The sequence below is a fragment of the Hemicordylus capensis genome, chromosome 6 (genome assembly GCF_027244095.1).
Source record: "Hemicordylus capensis ecotype Gifberg chromosome 6, rHemCap1.1.pri, whole genome shotgun sequence".
NCBI classification, from domain to species: Eukaryota; Metazoa; Chordata; class Lepidosauria; order Squamata; family Cordylidae; genus Hemicordylus; species Hemicordylus capensis.
This window is the reverse complement of record NC_069662.1, coordinates 140,729,157-140,742,996: the sequence shown is the minus strand read 5'-3', so window position 1 is coordinate 140,742,996 and position 13,840 is coordinate 140,729,157. Positions and strand designations below refer to the sequence as shown.

Below are 13,840 nucleotides of genomic sequence, written 5' to 3'. Positions count from 1 at the left end.
CAGCAGATGTCTCTGTGAGTCCTAAACAGAAACCTCCTCTTCCATCATGGCTCTCTACAATTGGTATTTGAAGGCATCCTGCCTCTCTGAACCTGGAGGTAGCCACTAATAGACCTGTCCTCCATGAATCTGTCTAAGCCCCCTTTAAAGCCATCCAAGCTGGTAGCCATCACCTGTGGCAGAGAATTCCATCAATTAATGAGGCACTTTGTGTGAAAAAGTAACAGACACGGAACTGCTTTTCCTTGTGGCTATCTGCAGGGCAACAAGTCTGCTGAGAATGAGCCCTAAAAGCTGTGATATAGTGCTGTCAGGCCAGGTAGGGATGCCATCTCGGTACTTTTCCCCCTCCAAGGTCTCAGCAGGTACACAAAGCCCTTTGCTTTCTAAAGGGAAATGGCATGCTCCTCTTGCTGTTCCAACAGTTTATTACATAAACTAATATTGCAGTCCGATATTACATAACTGAATATAGGACTACAGTTGATTTGATTACTGTTCTTCCTGTCTTCTCTTACAAAGAGTATCCTCCACCCTTTGTGGCTGACAATCCAGACTCTCTTCTGGATGAATAACTTTGTGAGGTTCAAGCTCTTTAGTATTAGGAAACTATCCTTGACCTCATGTAACAGAACCCACCCACCCCAAAAGATTGACTAATCTAAGTGGGGTATGTGGCCATTGGGGTGGGCGTGGCTATGGGGGCTGTCATGAAGAGCGCCTGCACTTCTGGATTTGTGACTACACCACTGCCTAAAAGTAAAACCAAAAAGTGGGTCAGCAGCAAATTTACAGCAATTCAAGCAACAAGGCTTCAAATAGCCCCAGGCATTATAGCAAAAGAGTGCAGAGTTTTATGCTTGTTTTATGCTTCACAACTATCAACTTCCTGCTCCCTGTTGCTCAGGAAATGTGGAATTCTGTTCGGCTGTTCTCCAGCAAACAGGGGCCATTGTTTCACAAATGTGATAAAAGTTATGTGTGACTATTGTCATTTATGTGCTATGAAATCTTTCACTCAGTGGAGAAATAGGCTCAGTTAGAACAGTAATAGACTCAGTTATCGAAGCCTCTTACAAGCATCTGAAGGAAACACAGTATTTGTGTTGCATGCAGTTATCTCCTACAAATTATATTGTTCATTTGTAATATGCACTCATAAACCCAGGAAGTGTTGCTTATATGCAATTTTGTTGCCGATCATCAGTCTTTAAAAACACACACACACACACACACACACACACACACCTTGGCTTAACCTTCTGTGTAATTTGTTATTATTGGAAGCCAGACTTCTCCATCCATTGCGCCATAATTCAAAAGGCAGCAGCTAGTCATGCACATTACTTTTTTGTTATTATAATAAAAACCTAATTGGATCAAATGTGGATCAGGCTTGGCCCTTTTGTTCCTAAACATGTCAAACCACCCATCTAAAAGCCTGTCCTTGGTTTGTGGACAGTTTCCATTTCCATGTGTCATATCTGGTTGGAATCACATGCTTTGGAAGGGAAATAATTTGGAAGGGAAATTAGAAGAGCGGCTACCTCCTCAAGATCAGTTCATACATGCGTGTCAGGGCTGGATTTAGGGGCATGCAATGCAAGTGACCTCCAGGGGCACTGGGCATTTCAGTTATTCTAAAATGAAAAAACTTCTGTGAGATTGGAGGAAACAATTTGGTTTCATTTGCTTATATATATAGTATGAATAAATACAGATCAGATCCATGACATGAGGAGGAAGATTACTCCAAGTCATCCTACTGAAATGTCTGACTTGTCCTTTTCATTTCAGTGGGACTATGTTGAGTAATTTTCTTCATCTTGATCAGCCCATTTTGGAAATTTATCTTTTTCTATCATAGGAACGAACTATGCATGAAGGTCATGAAAGAGGCCACAGATGCAATGAAAAAAAGGCATTCCAAAATGAAACAAATGGAGGAGGTAGTGAAGGCATTTTTCACTTGGGGGATGATGTGGTCTAGGGCAGGCATTCCCAGCCTTAGATTCCCAGATGTAGTTGGACTACAACATCCACCATCCCCAGTCACCATGTCCATTGTGACTTGGGATGATGGGAGTTGTAGTCCAACAGCAGGAGCTGGAGAGCCAAAGTTGACTACCCTTGGTCTAGGGCAGTGATTCTCAAACTCGGGTCCTCAGGTGTTATTGGACTTCAACTCCCATAATCCCCAACCAAAGGCCACTGAGGCTGGGGATTATGGGAGTTGAAGTCCAATAACACCTGAGGACCCAAGTTTGAGAATCCCTGGTCTAGGGTGACCCTGACACATGTATACTACTCCATCTCTGATTACATAATGAGGTCATTCACACAATCAAAACCTGTGTTGTACCGGGTTTGGGAACTCTGTGTGCTCCCAATTTTTGGTTGCGTGGAAGCAAGGTTAGAGAAAAACGTGGGTAGAAGTGATTGTGTGGAAACAAGGTAGAGGAAACCTTTCTTGCTTCCAACACAATCACTTCTATCCAGGTTTTCCTCTAACCTTGCTTCTACACAACCAAAATTTGGAAGCACACACAGCTCCCAAACCCGGGTAGAACACAGTTTTTGATTGTGTGAATGACCTCAATGATTCATAGCTAAATGTGTGAACTAACTCTACTGAAGATATGAATTGCCTTGTTGGATTGAACAAAGAGTCCATCTTGTCTAGCATTCTGTTTCTCCAACAGTGGCCAACCACTCAGATGCTGTAAGAAGCTCATGTGCAACTCATGATGAAATTAATAACCATCTTCTGCGGCTTGCCCCTGCACCCAGCAAACAACATACACTGCCTCTAACCACTGAGGCTTCATTGGATTAATCCTAGCTAATATCCATTGTGTATCTTCCAGCTAACTAATTCTTCGCGGAAGATACATGTGTCTGGTTTTTTTGTTTATTTTTATTTATTTATTTATTTATTTATTCATACATTTATACCCTGCTCTTCCTCTAAGGAGCCCAGAGCGATGTACACGGTTATGTTTATCCTCACAACAACCCTATGAGATAGGATAGGCTGAGAGATCCATGACTGGCCCAGAGTCACCCAGTGAGCTTCATGGCTGAATGGGGAACTCAAGTCTTCCTGGTTCTAGTCCAACACTAACCCCTAGGCCATGTAAGAGCATCGAAGAGGTTAATCATCGAAGTAAGAGTTATGTTTTAATGTATTGTATGTTTGTATTCTATATTTTATGCTGTGCTGTAAGCCACCCAGAGAACAATTTGTTATGGGGCGGCTAAGAAATACAATTATGTTGTTGTTAGAATATCGTCGTCGTCATCATCATCATAGCTAGAGCCTTTGGAGTCAGGAGGTATATTAAACAAACAAACAAACAAACAAACAAATCATCTTCCCCACACTTTTGTTGACCCAAGGCAAAAGGTTTGGAGAGAGATGATTTCTTACATTTGGTCAAGGAGCAAGCAATCCCAGAACAGGGGCAGTAGAAGCAGAGAGCAGAAGGGGTGGTGGCAGCTGGCATGGCGGGGGGGGCACACTTGCGTTCCACACCTGAGGCCATTGCTTCACTTTGCCTCATGGGAGAGCTCCCCCTATTCAGGACACTGAGGCCTAGTTGATCTTCTGCTTGGAGACAATCCCACTTTGTGAGTGGTGGGTAGCATCACAGTTGCCAGGGATTTGGGTGGGTGGGCAAGCTGTTGGATGTTCTTCCTCCTCCTCCTAATATTGTACTTTTGACATTGCTTATATGGGGGTCCACAGGACTTTTTCTGGGGGCAGGGGGTGGGGGCAAAGTCAGCAATCCTATACCCCCTCCCTGGATATCCCAATGAATTCAGTTGGAACTGGTTAAATCTGGGGGGGGGCAACTGCCCCCTCTTGCCTCCTGACCCCCGCCCAAATGCCCATGCACTGCTGGAAGAGCATATGACCTCAATTAGTTACATTAGGGTAAGCTCCAACATAGCAAAAGCTGTGTTACTGGACCACTGGACCATAAACTTGCCTTACAAATCTTTTAACAGCATGGAAAAGAGAGGTTATGCTTTCAATGTAGGTACAGTATGCAATGTTAATTGGAAGTGAGTTGTTGTCATTTCTTCAGGGACATCTATCTGCTTAAACAAATAATAAATACATTTCCATTCCTGCTACATTTTAAAATCCCCCTCCAGCACAGTGAAAGCAATTACACTGCTAACACTGTTTTTCTCTCTGTCTTCCATGTGTAATTTTTAGTGCGTGCATTGTAAAACAATATATTTCAGTGGCTTCGGGTAAGCAACAATTATGGAAATGCTCTGCACAAATGCAACTTTTACAGCTGTAATTCTGCACATTAGGAACATTTCATTCTGAAAAGAGCCAGTTCTGAGAGTTGCTCATTGCCTCCTGAGAGATATTAGCCACATTTACTTCAGTACAGAATTGGCTGCTTAGTTGTACTCTTTCAATTTTCTTTTAAAGAACACACTCTTAAAGCAAAAAATAATAATAATGTATTAATGTAGCATGCAAGCATCAGTTTTAAAATAATTTTCCTTGCAGTACAAAACAGATGGCACAGTAACCGCCATGTGTACAGAAATCTTAATCCGTAGTCCAAGCACAATTTATTTCCTTTACTAGGTTAATTCCATTACAAGCCAAAATCACAAGGCAGAACTCACTGATTCACAAGAACGTATGTTCCTGCTTCTCCTTTGGCCTTCTTCTGACCTGTGATATTTGGACTAATCTTTTCCACTGCTTCTTGACAAGAGCAATGTTGGCCTCATATCCATCTTGGCATCAGATTACAGTAATTTCATAAATCTACTGTTATCTCATTCTTTTGCCATGATGGTCTCTCAGGAGATGCCCAACAGCTGGCAGCTGACATGCCTGTTGTGATCCTTGCAACTGAAGCAGGAGCAGGAGCATATTTCCCACTTGAAGCAATGCAGTGCGGGTAAACTTTCTACAGACATTGTCCCTGCCAGTGGTGCAGACTATATCCCCCACGTTGGCACTGAACATATATCTGAAGTGCACATGGGAATGTGAACATACAGCCGTGCAGAATGCAGTGAAAGAAGATTATGAAAGCACATCTGTTGCAGATTCTACAGGTATTTCCATCATTTGTGCAGTATAAGGTCCAGTACTACAGCTTCAGTGCAGTAATACCATATGAGCCTGCATACACATCATCACACGTGGCCAATGAGTGGTTTATTGCAAACCTAAGAACATAAGAACAGCCCTGTTGGATCAGGCCCAAGGCCCATCTAGTCCAGCATCCTGTTTCGCCCAGTGGCCCACCGCTGGAAGCCACAGGCAGGAGTTGAGGGCATGCCTTCTCTCCTGCTGTTACTCCCCTGCAACTGGTACTCAGAGGCATCCTGCCTTGGAGGCTGGAGGTAGCCTATAGCCCTCCAACTAGTAGCTGATGATAGACCTCTCCTCGATGAAGTTATCCAAACCCCTCTTAAAACCATCCAGGTTGTTGGCTGTCACCACATCTTGTGGCAGAGAATTCCACAAGTTGATTATGCGTTGTGTGAAAAAGTACTTCCGTTTGTTGGTCCTAGATTTCCTGGCAATCAATCTCATGGGATGACCCCTGGTTCTCGTGTTATGTGAGAGGGAGAACAAATTTCTCTCTATCCACTTTCTCCACACCATGCATGATTTTATAGACCTCTATCATGTTTCCCCACAGCCGTCTTTTTTCTAAATTAAATAGCCCCAGGTGTTGTTGCCTAGCCTCATAAGAAAGATGCTCTAGGCCGCTGATCATCTTGGTTGCCCTCTTCTGCACCTTTTCCAGTTCTACAACGTCCTTCTTTAGATGTGGTGACCAGAATTGTATGCAGTACTCCAGGTGTGGCCGCACCATAGTTTTGAATAACAGCAATATACAAAACTATATATATTACCCTTCCCCGGAAGGAACAGGTATGCAGTCTGGGAGTGCTTCTGGATCCGAGCCTCTCCCTGGTCTCCCAGGTTGAGGCAGGGGCCAGAAGTGCCATCTATCAGCTTCAGCTTCCATTTCTTGAGATAAACAACCTCAGAACTAGGGTTGCCAACTGTCCCCCATTATGCAGAATGTCCCTCATTTCAGGGATGAAATGTTGGTCCCAATAGGGACAGCATTTGTCTCTCATTTATTCACTAGCATATAATTCAATTACATATATGTCAATGATACTCAGGCTTTTGATTACTACTGCATACACTTCCCAGCCTCCACCAGCCAGCCACCCCCAGCCAGCCCCCACAAACTTGTGTCCCCCATTCTGGAACTTGTGACCCTCATTCTGGCAATGAAATGCTGGCAACCCTACTCAGAACAGTAGTACATATGCTGGTAACCTCCAGACTGGATTACTGCAATGTGCTCTATGTGGGGCTGCCCTTGTGTGTAGTCTGGAAACTACAGCTGGTTCAGAATGTGGCAGCCAGGTTGGTCTCTGGGACATCTCAGAGAGACCATATTACTGGCTGCCAGTAAGTTTCTGGGCAAAATACAAGGTGCTGGTTATAACCTATAAATCCCTAAACAGCTTGGGCCCTGGGTATTTAAGAGAACATTTTCATTGTTATGAACCCCACCGCCCATTTAGATCATCAGGAGAGGTTCGTCTGCAGTTGCCACCAGCTCGTTTGGTGGCTACTCGGGGTGGCTACTCAGGGACGGGCCTTCTCCGCTGCTGCCCTGAAGCTTTGGAATGTGCTCATGGCTGAAATAAGAGCCTCCCTATCTGTGACAGCTTTTAAAAAGTTTTTAAAGATGCACCTATTCACCCAGGCTTTTAATTAAATATTGATTTAACATCGTTCTAAAATGTTGTTTTAAAATTTAAATTGTGGTAATGTTTTAACTTTTACTATGTCATTTATTTTGTTTAAACGACTGTCTTTAGTTTTTTGTTGTCATTTATTTTAACTAATGCTTTAACTTTTTGTTTGTTTGTTCTAAACCTCCCAGAGACGTGAGTTTTGGGTGGTATAGAAGTGTGTTAAATAAATAAAATAAAATAAAATGTAAGCTGTTTATTTTCACCCCCCTTTCTAATGATCCCTAGCATGGAATTAGCCTTTTTCACAGCTGCCACAAACTGAGTCAATATTTTCAACGAGCTGTCCACTACGACCCCAAGATCTCTCTCCTGGTCAATCACCAACAGCTCAGATCCAATCAATGTATACTTGAAGTTGGGATTTTTCATCCCAATGCGCATCACTTTACACTTGCCAACACTGAACCACATTTGCAATTTTGTTGCCCACTCACCCAGTTTGGAGCTCCACACAGTCCATTTTGGATTTCACTACCCTAAATAGTTTGGTGTCATCTGCAAATTTGGCCACCTCACTGCTTACCTCAACTTCTAGATCATTTATGAATAAATTAAAAAGCATCGGTCCCAGTACAGATCCCTGCAGGACCCCACTTCTTACTTCCCTCCATTGTGAAAACTCTCCATTTATACCTACCCTCTGTTTCCTGTTCTTCAACCAATCAGCAATCCACACATGTACTTGTTCCCTTATCCCATGACCACTACCTGTAAGTTTCCTCAGGAGTCTTTGATGAAGAACTTTGTCAAAAGCTTTTTGGAAGTCCAGGTATACTGTGTTATCATCATCATCATCCTCTGTCAACTAAGATGCCTCCCGTACCAGTGTGCTTGGCTCATGCATCTTCTCGACTCAAGTTCTGAGTCTGGCTCTGCTAAAAAAAACAACCCCAAAAACTAACGTTTCTTTCACTGACTCACACATATCTTCAAGGGAGTGGAGAAAGGGAGATATGGTAATCTTACACCTTCTCTTGTGCCTCTGCTGTGAGGCGGGAGAAATGTGACACTTGTAAGAGTCCTAATAGCTGCCTTTGAAGAGGAGAGCATCTGTTAACAGAGCTATTAAGAAACCACTTCAAGTTGTCAGCCAGAACTAGGAATTTGATTCTGCTTAACACAAGGAGGTGGCCAAGTTGCCCTGCCTGCAACAGCCAGCTGGATGAGCAGCATTGCACTCAGCTGCTGTGCCAACCATTCAAATGAGTGGCCAGCTGGGTGGAGGAGACAGGGCACTTCCCCTGTGGGCTGCTGGGTCAGGGAGTTCCTCACCACTGCTGGGAGAAAGGGGCATTGGGTGCCCGTGATGGCAAGCTTCGGGGAAAAGAAGGGGTGAACAAAGCAGCCCCAGAAAAGAATGAGGTGGGGAGTGTGCCACCACATGGAGAGGGGAGCAGCTGCCCATAAAAACGTGAGTCACCTGTGCGCTCCCTACGCCACTGGTTTGTATGTGATGTGTTGCTGCATCTGTGTGTGATGTGTTGCAGCATCTATTTATATATGAAATGCAGCTGCATCTGTTTTCATGTGGCAGGTGGCTGCACATGTTTGTGCACATTTGAGTAGACATGAAACTTGATTGTATGTGTGTTTTAATGTGTTTGCATGTGGGTGTGTGATGAGATGGGGGTTACTCTATGCTTTCCTGGGATTTACTCTCAGTAGAAAGACTGCTCTGATCCCAATCTAGGAGCACGCTGCTCCTTCGAGATAGGCTGCCACCAGTTGAAGACTGATTTAAAGCCACTGACCAGGCTTGGACATGGCTTCAAGAACCCTAGAACTGTCTGGCTTGGGACGTACAGACATTGTACTGCTGGAGTCTATACAACCCAGTTCTAGACAACAATATATTTTTATGAAAACAACTCATCAGTAGTGCATGACTTTACCAGGCACATGGAGAAGAGTTTGCAAGTAACCCTCCAGAACCTTTTAAACCAGACTGAAGCCACTTCTAAATATATGACATGTATAAAGAAGCAAGGTTTGCACACAGAATAAGGAATTGGGGAAAATAGGGAAAACTGGAAGTAAAGAAAAGTACACAGGAATTCAAAAGAAAATACAAAAACTATGAATGAATGAACTAACTAACTGAGCATTGAGTTTTACCTTAGTCTAGCAATCCTTGGCCGAGAGAGCATTAATCTCTACAGCTTCTCCCTGGAACACTCATTAGCAGAAGGAAAATGGTGAACGCTGGCCAGGCCCTTGCCAGGGGCGTAACTATGATAGGGCAAGGGGAGACAGTTGTCTGGGGGCCCCCTGCCTTGGGGGGCCCCCTCAGAGGCAAGTCACATGACTGACTCCCCCAGCCGCGCACCCGCCCAGGCTTCCTTCAGTTGTATTCATCCTCCTAAACTGATGTGAGTGTTAAGACCTGGAGCTACCAAAACAGCATGACTTTCTCTAGTACCATCTATTGTGGCACATAGATATATACATTTTACTCTGCTTTTTGTTACCACTATTCAGCCCCATTTAAGATTTCTTTACTTCATGAGCTAAAGATTTCTTTACTTCAGTGAGGGAGGGGGGCATTTTAAAATCTTGTCTCTGGGCCCACTCCAACCTTGCTACACCCCTGGCCCTTGCCTTCTATTTTTATAGCCATTATGGAGGGGGAAGGTTGTCCTCCTCTTCCTAAGATACGCAGCTCTTGGATCCAATGAGAAGGCCTGACACATCTCTGATGTCATGCTGGTTTGGGGCCAGTTGGGATTTGAGATTTTCCCTTCAGACTGGAGATTCCTCCTCTTTAGTGGACCTAAACTTACTTGTCTAAAGGTGGGTCTGGTTTGAGTCAGTTACCTATTCTGGAAAAGGGTTTAGGCCTGTACCTTGATGGCCCTGTCTCTTCAGCGGCAAAAGTAAGAGATTGTCCTCATTCAGTGATAAAAGGGAGGCATGTCCCCCATTCAGAGCACTCAGGGTGGAGTGTAAGACATTCTTGAGCTAAGATGGAGGTCTGTGTTTTGTCACATTCCTCTCCGCTTATCTTCAGATCGGGACACTGTTCTCTTCTGAACACGCCCATCAACCTGAACAGGAAATTCAAAGTCTTTCTACTATCATGGTCCATTACATCGCATAATAATGCATGCACACTAATTAGCTACACATTTTGGGAGGCAATTTGAATACAAGGCAATACATAGTTCTTTGGATGGCCATACAGGTATATTATTTCATACATAGCAAACAAGTGGGGACCTTATTTGGTAGGTTCTTGTGACAAAAGAGGCCTTAGATAGGCCTTTGGGACAAAGAGTCAGAAGCCACATTGTCCTTTCCCTTGAGGTGCTTTGTTTCAAAGTCAGAGTCTTGTAGAGCCAAAAACTAATGCAACAATCTCGCATTGGTTCCTTTAGCCTTGTCTAGCCGACAAAGAGGGGAGTGGTCTGTTTACAAGGTGAACCTTCTCCCCCACACGTAGAGTTGACGCTTGGTGAGGGCCCAAACAATGGCAAGGCACTCTTTCTCAACTGTGGCATAGTTCTGCTGCTCTCAGGGTTGAAACTTCCGGCTGTAGATAGGCAATGGGATGTAGCTCTCTAGTTGCATCATCTTGCAGCAGAAAAGCTCCTAGGCCCTGGTCTGAGGCATCTGTATGGATTTGGAGAGCCTTATAAAAGTCAGAAGCAGTCAAGAAGGGCTGGGAGCAGTGTTCCCTAAAACAGGGATTCCCAGATGTTGTTTCCTACAACTCCCAGCATCCCCAGCTAGAATGGCCTTTTACTGGGGATTATAGGAGATGTAAACAACATCTGGGAATCCCTGTTACAGGGGAAACGGGCTGGGAGGTGAGTTGGGTCTTCAGTTTGACAAAGGCCTGCTGGCACTCTGGAATCCAGGCAACAGCATCTGGCAGACACTTTTTGCGGAGGTCAGTAAGAGGTGCTGCCGTTGTGCTGTAACCCTCCACAAACTGGCAGTAATAGCTAGCGAGTCCCCAAAAGGACTGAACTTGCTTCTTGATTGGCCTAGGCTAGTTTGTGATCACTTCTACTTTGGCGGTAATGGGCCTGATTCTGCCCCACCCCACTCTATGTCCCAAATAAGTCACCTCTACCAATCCAAACTGACATTTGGGGGCCTTTATGGTGAGCTCTACTTGCTATATGCATGTCAATCAAGACTGTACTTACATGAACAATTGTTCGTCCCAGAGCTGAAAATCGCAATGTCATCCAGACATGCAAGGGCAAAATGGCATGGCCCATTTAGCAACTGGTTGACCAGTCTCTGGAAAGTTGCTGGGGCATTCTCATCGCAGGGTGCATGGAGGATAAGTTCTAAAGGAGAACATTATATGATTGTAGGTCAGGGTTGTATAAATTTGGCCCTACTGCTGTTATTGGACTACAAATCCCACCATCCCTAGTCAGTCACATAGGCCAATAGTCAGGGATTCTGGGAGTTGTAGTCCAACATCTGCAGGAGGACCAAAGTTGTGCAGCTTTGCTGTAGGTTATGTTTTTTGCTTACACAGCACAGAAGTTAAGGCAGTACCTTAACTTACAATTTCCCTGGCTTTGGGCACATAAGCTGTAAGCATTGTTGTATTCTATCTAGTTATCTTTTGTGTTTTGTTGTTTGGATTTTTATCCCAGCTGGGATCCTGTAGAAAGTGTGTGGGGTGGAGTCAGAAAGGAAAAGGGAGGCAAAGGTGAAGAAGAAAATGAAGTTGTTGCTGAATAAACATTTAGTTAAATCTACATAAGTTTTCTTTGTGTGTATGAGGGAAGCAGCTATAAAACAGCATCTTAACTCTTAAACCAAAATTGTTTGATCCTAGAATAGATCTTAATGAGGCATAGATTCAACACAGAGTCATTCCCAGACCAGAGAGTTACAAGTGTGTCCTTTGAAGCTGCCTTTGCCTTTGGTTCCTGTGGAAGGTGATGTTAAAAGAGAACCTTCTAGATTGTTGCTTGGAATGTAATGTGTAATTAGAAGTGAACATTCTTCTCTATTTATCAATAATGCAGATTAAGCACAGCTCCTCTGCTGTTTGTGCTGCTATTATTATGCAGCACAATATGTTCACACTGACAACACAGCCCCAATTAATAATTTATAGCTGATCTGAATGAGTCTGTCACACTGAGCAATTGCTCTAGTTTGCAAAACAAAGTTTGTAATTCAGTGTTCGCAAAAAGAGCCAGATAAATGACTACGTTGATTATGCCATAAGCTACAGCAGGGCGAAGCAGCCTATGTCATGGGTGCCAAAAGTAGCATGTGAAATTATTTCAAGTGACACTCACATTCCTCCTGAGAGGAGGCTGCACCATTAAATTTAGCACAAGAAAGGGACACTGGAATTTCTCCACCTCCATACCCATGGATGGACATGGCTGCAGTTCTGAGAATGACTCCTAGTTGAACCTATGGTTGAAATAGTGCAACATCTCCTAGTTGAACCTATGGTTGAAATAGTGCAACATCCTCCTACATGCAGTTTTTTGCTCTTGATGTCGACCAGTATCCTTTTGCGAAAGCTCTGTTATTTCAGTAATACAATGAGATTGCCAACTGACTAGCAAAAATGGACTGGCCCACACTTTTGCCTTTAGCAGCACCTTGGTGTACAGAGATCAGTAGCTGACACTTTCTGGAGCACAGGGATAAACATTGCTACCTGCTCATGTCAGTCCATCAAGCTACTGTTAAAAACTCAGGAGCAAGAGTTAGTTGAAAAACTGGCAATCCGACAATAAAGACTTGTTTCTGCCAATGCATCAGATGTTGCAATTTAGTGTTGAAATAATCATACTAGTGCTTATTTTTAGTTTTCCTCCCACACACTCACACTTTAAAGTCTGCGAAGAAGCTATATCCAGACATGTTATTCCCTTTCTACGGAAGCATCCACCACACTCCTGTGACTCGAAGGCTGTAATCTACATTCCTTATTTATTTTTCACATGCATCATTTTAACAATCTTTTCACTAAGCCTTGTCCTTAAGAGGAAAAATAAATTTAATGACATGGCTACCACAGTAGGGAACTTTGTTTACATTCTATAGTCTTTCAGTGTGCTGTGTGGAGTAGATAACAAAGCATCCAAAATTCACCCAATTCCTCAAAGGATTCAGCCTCAAGCATCCCATCCAGCAGCAAATTTCAGAGAGGTAACCATGTTGGTTTGCTGTAACAAAAAGAACACAGGAGATGTGGAGCACCTCATTGAGTAACAATGTCATTGTATGACACATCCAGTACTTTTAGCTTCTTCGGAAAATTGTTTTGGTGTCCCTTGGTGTTAATACAAACTTGCCCAATGTAGACAGATCCCCCCCTAATGTGTAAGAGGCATATCTTGCTGAACAGAAGTCACTGGATCAGTGTCAAGTTTCTTCTATATGGATCAAACTATATGGATCAAAGAGGCACCTTTTACCGTGGTGATTCTCTTTATATAGCAGGGGGAGAGTAACTGGCCCTGTCCACCCCCAGCACAGTACTTCCAGTGACTGTTGCTGGTGTGTGTCTTATGTTTCTTTTAGATTGTGAGCCCTTTGGGGACAGGGATCCATCTTACTTATTTATTATTTCTCTATGTAAACCGCCCTGAGCCATTTTTGGAAGGGTGGTATAGAAATCAAATAATGATGATGATGATGATGATGACGTTAAACATGTGATCAGCTCCCCGTCTCTCTGTGTATGTTTATTTTTACATATTAGCTGTGAGGGGTCAGAGCTGGCCATAGGATATGGCCCCTGGACCAGCACCGTCCCTTGTGGGGTGTGGGGCGAAGGGGCCTGCCCCCTGCGTCTGGCATCAGCAGGGGGCGTGGCCTTGCTCTGAAATGGGGCCACACTCCCCGTTTCAGAGCAGATGTTGGCCACGCTCTGAACGCAGCACTGCCGGTATTTGTTCTGAAATGGAGTGTGTGGCCCCATTTCAGAACGGAGCCACGCCCCCTGCGTCAGGTGCAGGGAGCACAGGGCTTGCTCCCCCCCCCCGCCCCCAGGCAAGCACACATGGTGGTG

At 44.1% G+C, this 13,840-nt stretch overlaps 1 long non-coding RNA gene across 1 annotated transcript; it reads right to left on the bottom strand.

Annotated features, from left to right (window-relative positions):
* Nucleotides 1-8,710: 8,710 nt before the first annotated feature.
* Nucleotides 8,711-13,242, bottom strand: LOC128329457 (uncharacterized). The gene is made up of 3 exons (XR_008309657.1): nucleotides 12,862-13,242; nucleotides 10,986-11,132; nucleotides 8,711-10,443 (listed from the first exon to the last, which is right to left on the bottom strand). It is a non-coding gene; the product is annotated as an uncharacterized LOC128329457 (long non-coding RNA).
* Nucleotides 13,243-13,840: the final 598 nt, after the last annotated feature.